Raw genomic sequence first — 13,470 nt, forward strand, 5'->3', positions numbered from 1 at the left:
GAAAGAGAGTAAGCCCTCGATTCGAGACCAAGAGAGGAAAAGAGAGAGAGAAGAATAGAGAGAAAGTGAACATGGATCAGGGGCTTAGCCCCCGATCAGAGACCAAGAAAGGGAGAGTGATAGAGAGAGAGAGAGAAGGGAAAGAGAAAGTGAAAGAGAGGGAAAGAGAGAGAAAAAGAGAAGAGAAAGAGAGAAAAGACAGAGAGAGAAAGTGAAGAGAAAGAAAGAAAAGAGAGAAGCAGGTCGGCGGCTTAGTTGGGTGTGGGAAGAGAGGGAGAGAGAGAGAGAGAGAGAGAGAAGGAGAAAGAGAAAGAGAGTGAAAGTGAGGGGACTGGGGGCTTATCCCCTGCTTCGAGACCAATAAAGGGGGAGAGAGAGAGAGAGAGAAAGAGAGAAGGGAAAGAGAAAGTGAAAGAGGGAAAGAGAGAGAAAAGAGACGTCGGTCCAGTTGGGTGTGGGGAGAGAGGGAGAGAGTGTGAGAGAGAAGGAGAAAGAGAGATAAGCCGGAGGCTTAGCCCCCAGCCTGGTTGGGCATGGGGAGAAAGAGTGAAGGAGATAGAGAAGAAGAAGAGAAAAAGAGTGGCGAGCTGGCGGCTTAGCCATCAGCCCAGTTGGGTGTGGAGAGAGAGAGAGAGAGAGTGAAAGAGAGAGAGAAGAAGAGGGAAAGAGAGGTGGGTCGACGGGAGAGAGAGAGAGAGGGAGTAAAAGACGAAGAAGAGAGAAGGAGAGGTGGGCAGGCCGACAGCTTAGCCACCGGCCCAGTTGGGCATGGGGAGAGAGAGAGAGTGAAGGAGAGAGAAGAAGAAGAGAGAAAGAGAGGCAGGCCGATCATCGGCCAGGTTGGGCATGGGGAGAGAGAGAGAGAGGGAGTGAAAGAAGAAGAGAGAAGGGATGTCGGCCCAGTTGAGTGTGGGGGGAGAGAGAGGGGGGAGTGAAAGAAAAAGAAGAAGAAGAGAGAATGGGAGGTTAGCCATCTGCCCAATTGGGCGTGGGGAGAGAGAGAGAGTGAAGGAGAAAGAGAAGAAGAAGAGAGAAAGAGAGGCGGGCCATTGGCTTAGCTGCTAGCCTGATTGGGCGTGGGGAGAGAGAGAGAAGAAGAGAGAAGGACTACCGGCTTGGTTGGGCATGAGGAGAGAGAGAGGGAATGAAAGAAGAAGAAGAGAGAAGGAGAGGCGGGCCTACGGCTTAGCTCGGTTGAGCATGAGGAGAGAGAAAGATAAGAAGAAGAAAGAAAGAGAGGCGAGGGCCCGGTTGGGTGTGAGGAGAGAGGGAGAAGGAGAAAGAGAGTCGTCGGTCCAGTTGGGAGTGGGGAGAGAGAGAGTGAAGGAGAGAGAGAAGAAGAAGAGAGAATGAGAGGCGGGCCGGTGGGAGTGGGGAGAGAGAGAGGGAGTGAAAGAGGAAGAAGAGAGAAGGAAAGGCGTCGCTAGCCCGATTGGGCATGGGGAGAGAGAGAGAGGGAGTGAAAGAGAGAGAGAAGAAGAGTGAAGAGGTCGTCGGCCCAACTGGGTTGGGAGTGAGAGAGAAAAGAAAAGGGGGAGGAGAAGAGAGAGAAGGAAAGAGAAAGAAGGGAGAGGGGGAAGAGATAGGAGAGAAGGAAAGAAAGAGAGAGGAGAGGAGAGAGAAGAAGGAGAGGAGCAGAGGACAGGGAAGAGAGAGAGCAATAGATATAGAAAAGAAGAAGAGAGAATCAAAGAGAAGGGAAGGATTGGAGAGAGAGAGAGAGGGAAAAGAGAGAGGAAAAGAGAGAAAGAGAGGAGGGGTTACCTAGTTTGGCCCTTGAATCGGACAGGGGGCTAGGTTGGGAGTAGGGAGTTCTAGTGGGGAGTGAGAAGTTCTAAGGGTAGTAGCTTGTGGGAAAAAGTTTCTCTCTCCTCTCTTTGGGGATAGGGGTAGAGACAAAAATATTGCAAACCAAAAGAAACTCAAGCCAATCTCATTAATTTTGAGCTTATAAACTTATGGTCTCCTTCATCTTTTGAACTTAGGGTTACAAATGATTATATAACATCCCCTTGAAACAATGGTGGATGCTCAAAACTAATCTAAATTGTTGAAAATTACACTTTTTATTATTTAAATTTAAATCCCCTTTTTTGGGTAAAATGACTATTTTGCCCCTAACCACGATCCTAGAAATTGCAAGATGGTCCCAAAAAAGGGGCCATAGGCTATGGTAGTCATTCGGGGCTCATTTCGGGTCCTTTCGACAACCTTCTAGTGAAAAGAATGCTACGAAAGTGATTGTCTCGGCAAGGCGATCGTTTTGACATATTACTTGATCCTCAAATCGAATTGTTGAGCTCTTGACAAAATTCAACAAAATATAGGAAATTTTCGATCTTAGATCTTGTCTATTCTTTGACGTTTTGGTTTGATCTTTCCATCGTAGAATGACGAGAAAGCCGCCATGATTGTGTGTGACAAGAATGGCTCGATTTGGTGACTAAACCACCACTTTCCAAATTAGGGAATTCGTCGGAATATGGATTCCGGTCACTAGAAAATAACCTTCTTGCAACATCAAAATACAACCTTTTCGGTCATTTATCACATATGATGTTTACTTTGAATCAAAGCCCTCGGCGTCACGATCGCAACAGACCTATTTTCAAGTCGATCCGAGGTCGGGGCTTCGTGATATGATCATTTGATTGAAGGGATATTCTCTTTACAAAAATTTGCAATACATGAGGTTTCTTGAACAACTTCTCTCTAGGATTTCTTCTGTCTCGGACCGTGCCATATATCAAAATGTGCGCGTCGATGAGACGAAGAAGCTCCTGAAATTTGGGCTCGATCTGATTTAAGATGGAGAAGTGATGGAATTTTAAAGGTGATCCTGAAATCTTAAGAGTTTGCATAAATGGAAACTGGTTCACCGAGGGTGCACAAGAATAGTGTGTAATCCACCCTTTTTGGGTAAGTTGGTTGCAGAATGGTCCACAATCATCAGAATGAGTTGAAATGTGATATTTGGGTTTTTTTGGACCTTCTGAATCTAACAAAAGTGGTCGGGTTCTCATCTGATGCCCCGGTGATAGGGTTGTAGTTATATGGTGTCTTTTCAACATGTCAAGGGCTGAATTTGAAAATTGGTTTTGTGTTTGATCAACTTTAACTTATCAGATCGCGACAAAACATGGCAGGCGTTATTAGGGAGTGAATTCCTACCCCCACATGATTTTTGGGACCGATCCAATGCCTTTAAAAAATTCACTCCAGATCAGGGTTTACTTGAACAGTACTTTTGTAGTCCGCAGGCATTTTGGTACCCACCGGCCTAGATCACAATTAACTTCCTCTTTATTTGCATCTGGGATACAAGTGTCAAAAAATACCCTATAACAATTAGTACTCAGGTAACTTAAGGTGTAGAGGGGGTAGAGAGGTCGCAAGCGGTGGAGATTGAGAATGTAAGTTTGGGTTTGGATGATTTTAAGAGAAGGAAGATATTTGGTGATTTGGGAGCATCCTTTGATGTTATTATAGGTCAGGTGCTCCAAGTGATGAAGAAACTACGGTGAAAAAGATGAAGGAGCGCTTTAAGGTGAAAAAGAAGATCTTAGTAGTGGTTGATGAGAAGTTGGAGGGGCGGGTTGAGGAAAATTGTGACAATGGGAAGAAGATGTTAGAGGGAGCAGGTCCTATTCAATCCTCTTCTCAAATTTTTGCCAAAAGAGCTAGTCCGATGAACCAAGGAATTATGATTCTTGGACCTATTGATTAGGCGGTCAATCCAGGAATCAATGAAGATAGTGGGGTGGTTGATGAAGGTGGTCTGTCATCCAATATTTTTTATGAAAGTTCGTAGTTGGAATGTGTGTAGTTTGAGAGAATTGAGGCCTAAAAAAATTTGCTTCCTGTTGGTCAACATAAACCAGAAATAGTCATATTATAGGAGACTAAGCTCCCAAAACCATATGTTAGTGGTGTTAGGGAGGTATAGGGGGTGGTTCAGTGGGTTTTGAAAGTGTAGAAGCATTAGGGGCATCAGATGGCCTTTGGGTTGTTTGGGATGCGTCAGTCATGGTGTGTCTTGAGAGGGAAAGGTTTTTGGGTGTGGTTTTTGATGGTCAAGGTGGATTGTCTAAGTGGGTTTTGGTAAATGTGTATGGTCCTCATATGAATGTATTAAGAGAATCAATGTTGAATGAAATTTTTGTTTTAGCTAATGATTTAAATTTACCAGGGTGCTTAGGGGGTGATTTTAATATGGTAAGGTGGCCTGATGAAATTTCTTCTTATACTCCGATCAATGCTTCTATGATATGTTTTAATAACTTTATCCTGCAAAATGAATTGATTGATTTGCTAATTAAACGTACATGGTGTAATATTATTGGACCAGGCTATTTTGGGTTTCAAGTTCATAAGAAATTGATTAATGTTAATATAAGTTATTGCAATGGAGGAAGGAAAACAACTTTTCAGTTAAGAATAAGATTGACAAATGTTTATGGTGCTTGGATGAGATTTAGAACTCTATTCAAAATAGGGGCTTTATTGTGCAAGAGGAAAGACTTAATAGGGACATTTTGCTAAGTGAGTTGAATAAGAATTTACAGTTTGAGGAGATGTATTAGAAGCAAAGGTCTCATGTCAAATGGTTAAAATAAGGCAATACAAATACTAAGTTTTTCCACGCTATAGCAAGTTCAAGGATGAGATAGAATGATATTTCAACGATTGCTTTTAAATGGGTTGATGGGAATGATGCGAAGGAATGGCAGTTAGAGTTTGTGAAGCATTTTCAGAAAGTTTTTACTAGCGAAATGCATTTTAAAGTGAAGTATCAAGGGGTGCAATTTCGGAGATTATCGGCGTATATGGCAGCTAGACTTGAGGTGATGGTCACCGAAGAGGAATTAAAAAGTGCAAGTTTTACGTTGCCTGGTGACAAGGCTCCGAGGCCAGATGTGTTTCCTTTATGTTTCTTTCAAATGTTTTGGAATAATGTAAAAGTGGATATGTTGCTTATGGTGCAGGAGTTTCCCCATATGGGATTTGTTTATAGAGGAATAAACACAACTTTTATTACGTTAATTCCGAAGCATTCTAGTATTTCTAGAATTTCAGATGTTCGTCAATTAGCTTATTAACCAGCCTTTACTAAATTATTGTAAAATATTGGTTGAAAGGTTAAAAACAGTTTTACACTATATTATTTATGGGCCTCAAATAGCTTTCATTAGAGAGCGAGTGATTACTGATGGCATATTGATTGCACAAGAGTGTATCCATTCAAGAAAGTTGAGTGGTGAACCTATAGTTGTATTGAAATTGGATATGGAGAAGGTATACGATATGGTGGATTGTGAAGTACTCTTGAAATCATGAGAGAGATGGGTTTTGGTGAAAGGTGGATATCATGGATTAAGGGATGTATTTCTAATGCCCATTTCTCAGTTTTAGTAAATGGGAGTCCAAAAGGTTTTTTTGGAGCGACAAGGGGATTGTGTTAGGGAGATCCCTTATCCCCATTTTTCTTGACCATGGTGGCAGAAGCTTTTAGTTTGATAGTGTCGAATGTGGCTTTGAGGAAGCGGTTTTAAGGATTTAAGGTTGTCATAAATTCTGATCTAGTTGTATCACATCTATAATATGTCGATGATACTTTGCTCTTTTGTGGGGCGAATGTTGAAGAAGTGGCGAATATTAAGACTATGTTACAATGTTGTGAGATGGTGTTATAATTAAGAGTGAACTTCCAAAAAACATCAATGGTTGGAGTGGGTTGTCCGCAAGATCTAATGGAGACTTTGGCAGAGGGGATGGGATGTAAAGTTGAAAGTTTTCCTATCAAATACTTAGGAATACCTATTTGGGATTCTAAACTACTTAAGTCAATATGAAATGCAGTAGTGCAGGGAGCATACTAAGCTGGATCTTTGGAAAACAAAACATTTATCGATGGGATGAAGGCTTACTTTGATCCAAGCATGTCTTTCCAGCCTTCCAATTTATATGATGTCGTTATTGGTGATGCCTTTTTCAATGTGTAAACATTTGGAGCAACTTATGAGAAATTTATTTGGGGGTCATATGGTGATAGTCGTAAATACCATTTGGTTAGTTGGGTGAGGGTGTGTACACCTAAGAGAGATTGGGGGATAGACATTAGAAGAGTTAAGCTAGTGAACCACGTTTTATTGGTAAAATGGTGGTGGCGCTTCAGAATGTGTGGGGAACAGTTATTGTGTAAAGTTTTGATAGCTAAATGTGATGTGGATAATGCTTATCAGTTGCCAGGTAGAGGGAGGTGAGTGGCAGACTGCTCTTATGTTTGAAGGGGAATTCTAGGTTAGTAGTCTGAGGTGGATTCTTGGTAGTGGAAATACAATTCTATGGAAATAGGAGGGGTTGGGGGAGAGGAAATAATGAAACAAAGAGCAACATGAGTGAAATGAAATAAAATCTATAGTCGATTCAATGGGGTTTCACGAGCAAAAATAGACAGAAGAAAACAGAGAGAGAGAGAGATAGAGAGCTTTTTAAAAGAGAGAGGAAAAAGTTCCAGTTTTCCTTGACCTTTGGCAACTTATTAGTTTACATTGAGAACTTCAAGTTTGTGGTATAAAATATTATTTGTATGTTAAAAAGTATTTGTTGACCTTTTTATGATTTTGGAAGAGCACAAGAATATAAAGAAACTATTATTTCTCTTCAACAAATTATTTTTTAGCAAAACATTATTGTTTAATCTAAAAAAATAATGAATAAATCAAAACATACAATGTGCGTTCTATTTCTACTAACCTTAATGGCTACCAAGAGCCATTCCATCATAAGGTTGACCGTCGAGCAAGTTTAAGCCATGCTTACCATATCCATCCCTCCATTTTGCAACTTGTTTCAATTCATCAAATTCTTCTTTTTTCTTTTTTTCTTTTGATTATGTCATATCATTTTCTATTCGTCTAACTCATTTGATATCTATTGATCCTCTTTGCCTTCACCTATTTAACTCATTCCACTTTTTAAAGCTTAAAAATTTATTAATTGCTTACTTGCACTAAAAGATTTAAATTTGCCCAAATAGTGTGTCATATCAGAATGTCTCATAACTATAATATCAAAACTAAGAATTGGATCGCCATTGCAATGGAAGTGATGGATTTCATCTCTTATATGGTATTTCTTAATATCCCTATTCTAACAGCCAAAAACCATTATAGAAAATGTCACCAATTATTAAGAAATATTTAATGTTTTATAAATTTTGTTATGAATAGCCAATACCTTGTAATTGTTTTCCTTTGCATCAACTACCACAGGAGAATTTTTTGGATGGAAATGCTCCTTAGTCTAGTCAAATGTGCGTGAGAGATCATTTTTCCATTTTATGTTTTATAAAACATAAAAGTCAGTTCAATGCTTGGCATTTTGAACTAACCTTAAAAAAAAACATTAACCAAACTAATAAGAAAATCATTAAACTTATTTCCACATGTTGATTGTGTGAGGCATCTTTGTTCAAAGTGGCTAAAAATTCACCCAAGGAAGTTTGATGCAAAAGAAAACTAAAAAGGTATTAAGTGTAATAATAAACATAGTAAGGGTCTATGTGTAAAAGTACATAGGTTTATGTAATCTCCCCATATCTAAACGGGTGCTTGCTTTCACTCATGGAATTTTTGTAACAAGTTATACTTAGTACAATTTTGACCCATCTCCAGTGCCATACCACCATCTAACAAAGTGACTCTTGAACGTTCTATAGTGCTAGGATTTAAGAACTCTCTTATACGTAAGAAAATGAACCTTGAATATCAGATCCCACCAAGATATTGTATTTAACCAGTTAAAAATGAAATCAGTAATTAGAATCCCTATTACGGTCATAAGAAATAAAAGATATGAGTATGTGTACCACAAGAACACAAGATTTACATGGTTCGCCTCAAAGGGCTATGTCCATGGGTAGGAGACAAAAAAATTCACTAAACTGAAATACCAGTCTTCTCAAACATTCTGGTGGATCTAAATCACCAATCCCTTTTTTCTATTTCTCTCATACACCAAAGAGCAATATCGAGAAGGGATCTTACATTTTTGGGATTTACTTTCTCTTGCCATCATTTTTTCTTCAAGAGACTATTTCCCTGGTATTCATTCATTCTGCAAGATAATATTTATCTTGACTTCCTTTATCAAGAGAAACTTTTTCTCTCTTACATTTCTTTATTAAGATGATTTATCTTTCTTCGCTTCCTTCATTAAGACGCACCTTCCCTCTTAGTTTCCCATATAGTGATCCAACTAGGGCGCATAGAACCGACTCCTAGCTTGATACTTAAGCAACCGAAATATTTAACGAAAATATATTTTTATCCCCTATTTTTAACTTTCATGTCTCATGAGACCTACGAATTGAAAATATTACTTGTAAGCAAAAGATATCTATCTTTTCTATCTTACAACCCCTTGGACCATAAATTTTTGACCCAAACAAATACTAAAATGACACTCTATTCAAACTCCATCTCTCTCTATTAGCTTCTCGATGAGTTTACCAGCCACGGGATTTAGCTTGAGCTCGAACATGAGCACACCTTCTTATGTGTGAGAGAGAGATGGAGTTTTAAAGAGAGAGAGATTGAGTTAGGATTTTAAAGAGAGATGGAGTTTGAGTTTTAGGGAGAGAGATGGAGTTTTGAGAAAGAGAGAGAGACGATAATGTATGAGAGAGGGATGGAGTTTAGGTTCTAGAGAGAAATGGAGTTTTGAGAGACAGATGGAGTTTTGAGAGAGAGATGATAATGATGTGAGAGAAAGATGGAGTTTTAGAGAGAGAGAGAGAGAGATGGAGTCATTTCATAAGTCGTTGAGGTCAATAATACATGGTCAAAAAGGTTTAGGGGGTTGGAAGATAGAAAAGATGGAATCTTTTTGCTTACAAGTATTTTCTATTCTTGAGTCTAATGAGATATAGAAGCTAAAAATAGGGAATAATGGGATATCTTTCCAATTTAGAAAACAACATTTTATGGGGTGGTGATTTTGTTGCCTCCAGCCCCAACAATCTCCTTCATAGTCATGACAACAAAATCACTAGATTGTCATTCTACTCCCATCAAATAGCTTTTTGTTTTTTTTTTTCCTTCAATAAAACTCGTTATAATTCTTGTTGAAGAATATCATATTTATCGTATTTCCCCCTCACAAACCAAATACTCATATATTGCATCATATACTTTTCTTTGATTCAAAGCACAAACTCTAACATCATATAGAACCATGCATTTGGCTACTACTTGGTAGGATTTAAAAGACCTCCTATACACAGAATGCTTATTAGATTCAATTAAGATTGTGTAATTACCATGCTAGAAACAAAATTAGCAAGTATAAACTATAAGACAAAATTGAGAAATAAAGCAGAAGCGTATACACTACAAAAACACAAAGATTTACATAGTTAGAGTTATGTCCACTGGCAAAGAGACAAAAGATTCACTAAAAAATAAGGATTATATTATTGAGCAAAAATACCACTCTTATACATTCTGATGGATCCAAATTGACAACAAAATCACTAGCTTGTCATTCATCTCTCATCAAATAGCTTTTTTTATTTATAATAACAAGTCTTTATAACTCTTGTTGAAGAACATTGCATTCACCATCGTATTTCTGCCCCGCAATTTAAAGCACTTGCATATTTTGTCATACACTTTTCTTTGATTCATTGCACAAACTCTAGCCTCGTATAGAACCATGCCTTTTTATGTCACTTGTTAGGATTTAAGAACCCTCTTATATGTAGAAACCGAAACCCTGAATATTTGGATCCCACTAAGAACTTATACTTGCCTAGCAAGAAACAAAATTAGTTAAGTACAAACCATAACTTGAGCATGATAAATAAAGCATAAGCGTGCACATACCATGAGAACAAAAAGATTTATGTGGTTCACCCCAAAAGGTAACGTCCATGGGCAAGGAGACAAAGAGATTCACTAAACAATGAGTACACTATTAAAAATACCAATCTTCTCAAACATTCCAATGGATCCAAATCCTTGAACCTTTTCTTCTCTTTCTCTCTTTACATTGAACAACAACACTGAGAAGATATTTTCTCTTCAGGGCCCACTTTGTCTTACCTTCATTATTTCTTCAAGCAATGCTTCTTTTGTATTCACTCATTCTTCAATAGACTCTTTATATTGGCTTCCTTCATTAAGGGCGTGTTTGATAACAGGAAGTGTCTTTCTGGAAGTGGGAACTTATTGATACTGTTTATGTTTCGTGTTTAATAACAAAATGGAAGTTCAAATAGGAACTTCACAGTACTGTTCATCTTCCTATTTCGCGTGTAAAAAAAGTTCCTACCAAAAAGTTGGAACTTAAAAAGAGGAACTTTCTCTCTCTTGGATGCTTCATCAAGAGAATTTCTCTTGGCTTCTTTCATCAAGAGGAACTTTCCCTCATAGCCTCCTATGTAATGACCCAACTAAGATACACAAAACTAATTTATATAAATGCCTTATATAGACTTTCTTTAAACTCTTATCTTGTTCCTCAAGCAACGCATAGAGATATTGATTTTCTAAAATATTAGGATACATTTCACAAAATAGAAAATAACGTCAATCAAGTGTTCACAAGATATAAATAAAGATAATTGTGTCTATCATTCTTTTATTCAAGTCAATCTTTATTTAAGAAATAATATCCTATAGGGCGGTGATTTTAGTATTACCAACCCCAATATAAATCTTACATATAAGATCATCATCATTATAGCTTTTTTTCAATGAATTGAGGTTAGCTACATGAATCCTGGTATGTCATTTTGCTTTATTAAATGACATACCCTCAATGAGACTGTAAGTCTTCATATCTTTTCGAACTAGTTCCAATCACGTCTTTTTCGGACAACCCTTAGCCCTTTTAAGTCCTTCCACTTGAATTAACTTGCATTTCCTAATATGTATTGTACTTGGTTGCCACTACACATGGTCAGTCCACCTAAGTCTACTCTCTCTCATCGTAATGCCTATTGGTGCCATACTTAAATTCTCCCGAATTGATTCATTTCAAATTCTATCCCTTATTGTCTTACTACTCATCTTTCTCAACATCATCATCTTCGCTACATTCATTTTATGGGTATATTATTTTTTGTCCACTCAACATTCAACCCCCAAAGCTGGTCTCACAGCTATCCTATAGAACTTGTCATTTAGATTCATTGGTATGCGGTGATCATATAAAATTCTAGTTGCACATCTCCACTTCGTTGACTTAGCTCTAATTTTGTGTGCAACATCTTCCTCAATCTTTCTATTTTCCTGGATTATCGACCCAAGATATAAAAAATGTGGTCTTTTTTGTACTTTTTTATAGTCAATTTTAACTACTTTCTCATATTTACTCCTATTATTACTAAACTTGCATTTTATTTACTCTATCTTAGTCTTGCTAATTTTAAAACTTTTGGATTCTAAAGCATCCCTCCAAAGTTCTAACTTTGCATTGACTTCATTTCAGATCTCATCGATCAAAACTATGTCATATGCGAATAATATTTAAATATGTACCACGGTACCTCTTCCTATAGGTGCTTAGTTAAGTCGTCTATAACTAAGACAAAGAGGTACGGGCTCAATGTTAAGTCTTAATGTAGACCGATGGTCACTGAAAACTCACTCTTCTCCACTCATTGTTCGTACACTAGTTAGCATTCCATAGTACATATCTCTCATCAAGTCGATGTAGTGTCTAGACGCTCATTTCTTTTCCATCACCCGCCAAATCAAATATTAAGATACTCTATCATAAGCTTTCTTTAGATCAATAAAGACCATGTGGAGATATTTTTCCTTCAACCTAAACTTCTCAATCAGTTACCTAAGTAGAAAAATAGCTTCAATTGTTAACCTTGACATAAAACCAAATTTCTTTTCAGAGACACTCATTTCATGCCTTAGTCGTTACTCAATCACTCTTTCCCCGAGCTTCATAGTATAGCCCATAAGCTTGATCCCTTGATAGTTCACACAATTTTGTGTATCTCATTTATTCTTGTAAATAGGTACCACAATACTTTTCTTCCATTCGTCTGGCATCTTCTCTTCTCTTAACACCTTGTTGAAATAGCTTCGTTAGCCAGTCAATGCCAATCTCCCTCGTGCACTTCCAAGCCTCTATCGAGATACTATCTGATCTAAAAGTATTTCCTATCTTCATCATTTTCAAAGTTTCTTTCACTTCCAACATCATGACCTACGCACTTATTTGTACCACTAGTTCCTTCTACTGCTATGTTCCTATTGTGTTAGTCATTTAATAATTTTTTAAAATAAACTCTCCACCTTTCATTGACCTCATCTTCTTTCACTAAGACTATTTGATCATCACTCTTAGTGCATTTAATATGGTTTAGATCCCTACATTTTTTCTCTCTTATTTTCGCTAATTTGAAGACATATTTTTTACCTTCTCTTGTTCTTAGTTTATTGTATAGATTATCATATACCTTAAGTTTAGTTGTACATACTATTTGTTTGACATTTTTTGTAGCATTTTTATTTTCTTCTAACTTTTGATTGTTTATATTACACTCTCTTTATAATATGACCATTTTTCGCTAATGCCCTTCTGAACCTCATCACTCCACCACCAAGTTTCCTTGTCGGAGTTTATTTTCACTCTAGATTCTCCTAAAACTTCTTTTGCCACTTTTTTTATACAACCAACCATCTCATTCCATATTATATTGACATCATGTTCAGAGTTTTATTTTTCTTCTTCAACTAATTTATCCCTAAGTAAGTATATTTTTTCATATTTTAAATTCTACCACCTAGTCCTTGGGCCCTCATTACTTTCACCCCTTCTCTTTATATAGATCAATCATTATATAAAGACGTCCATAACCATGAGCCTATGTTGGGTAGTCAAACTCTCTTGAGATAATTTTGCAGTCTTTATATGACGATTGCTCTACCTTTGAAACGAGGAAGATGTCAATCTGGCTTTTATGTGATCCACTTTGATACGTTATTAAATATTAATATCGCTTTTTAAAGTAAGTGTTTCTTATTGCTATGACTTATGCCATAGCAAAATCTAGAATAGTCTCACCCATCATATTTCTTTTCCTAAACCCATATCCTCCATGTACTCCTTCATATCATCTATTATCCTTCCCTACGTGACTATTTAAGTCCCTCCTAAAAAAAATCCTCTCTCCATTTGATATATCTTGGACTATTACATCTATATCCTCCCAAAATTGTCTTTTAATTATATCATCTAATCTTACTTGTGGTGCATAAGCACTAATTATATTAATTATCTCTTCCTCTAATTAATAAGTCTATCACCTATTCTTTTTCACATTAACTCCTTTATCTTTTAAATCTTTGTCTACTGTTATGCTTATGCCATTTCTATATTATCCTTTTTTGCATACTATAGTTTATAACAATCTATTTCTTTAGTTTTTTTTTTTTTAGTTTC

The sequence above is a fragment of the Amborella trichopoda genome, chromosome 4, assembly GCF_054954075.1.
Source record: "Amborella trichopoda isolate Santa Cruz 75 chromosome 4, AtrichopodaSantaCruz75HAP2 v2.0, whole genome shotgun sequence".
NCBI classification, from domain to species: Eukaryota; Viridiplantae; Streptophyta; class Magnoliopsida; order Amborellales; family Amborellaceae; genus Amborella; species Amborella trichopoda.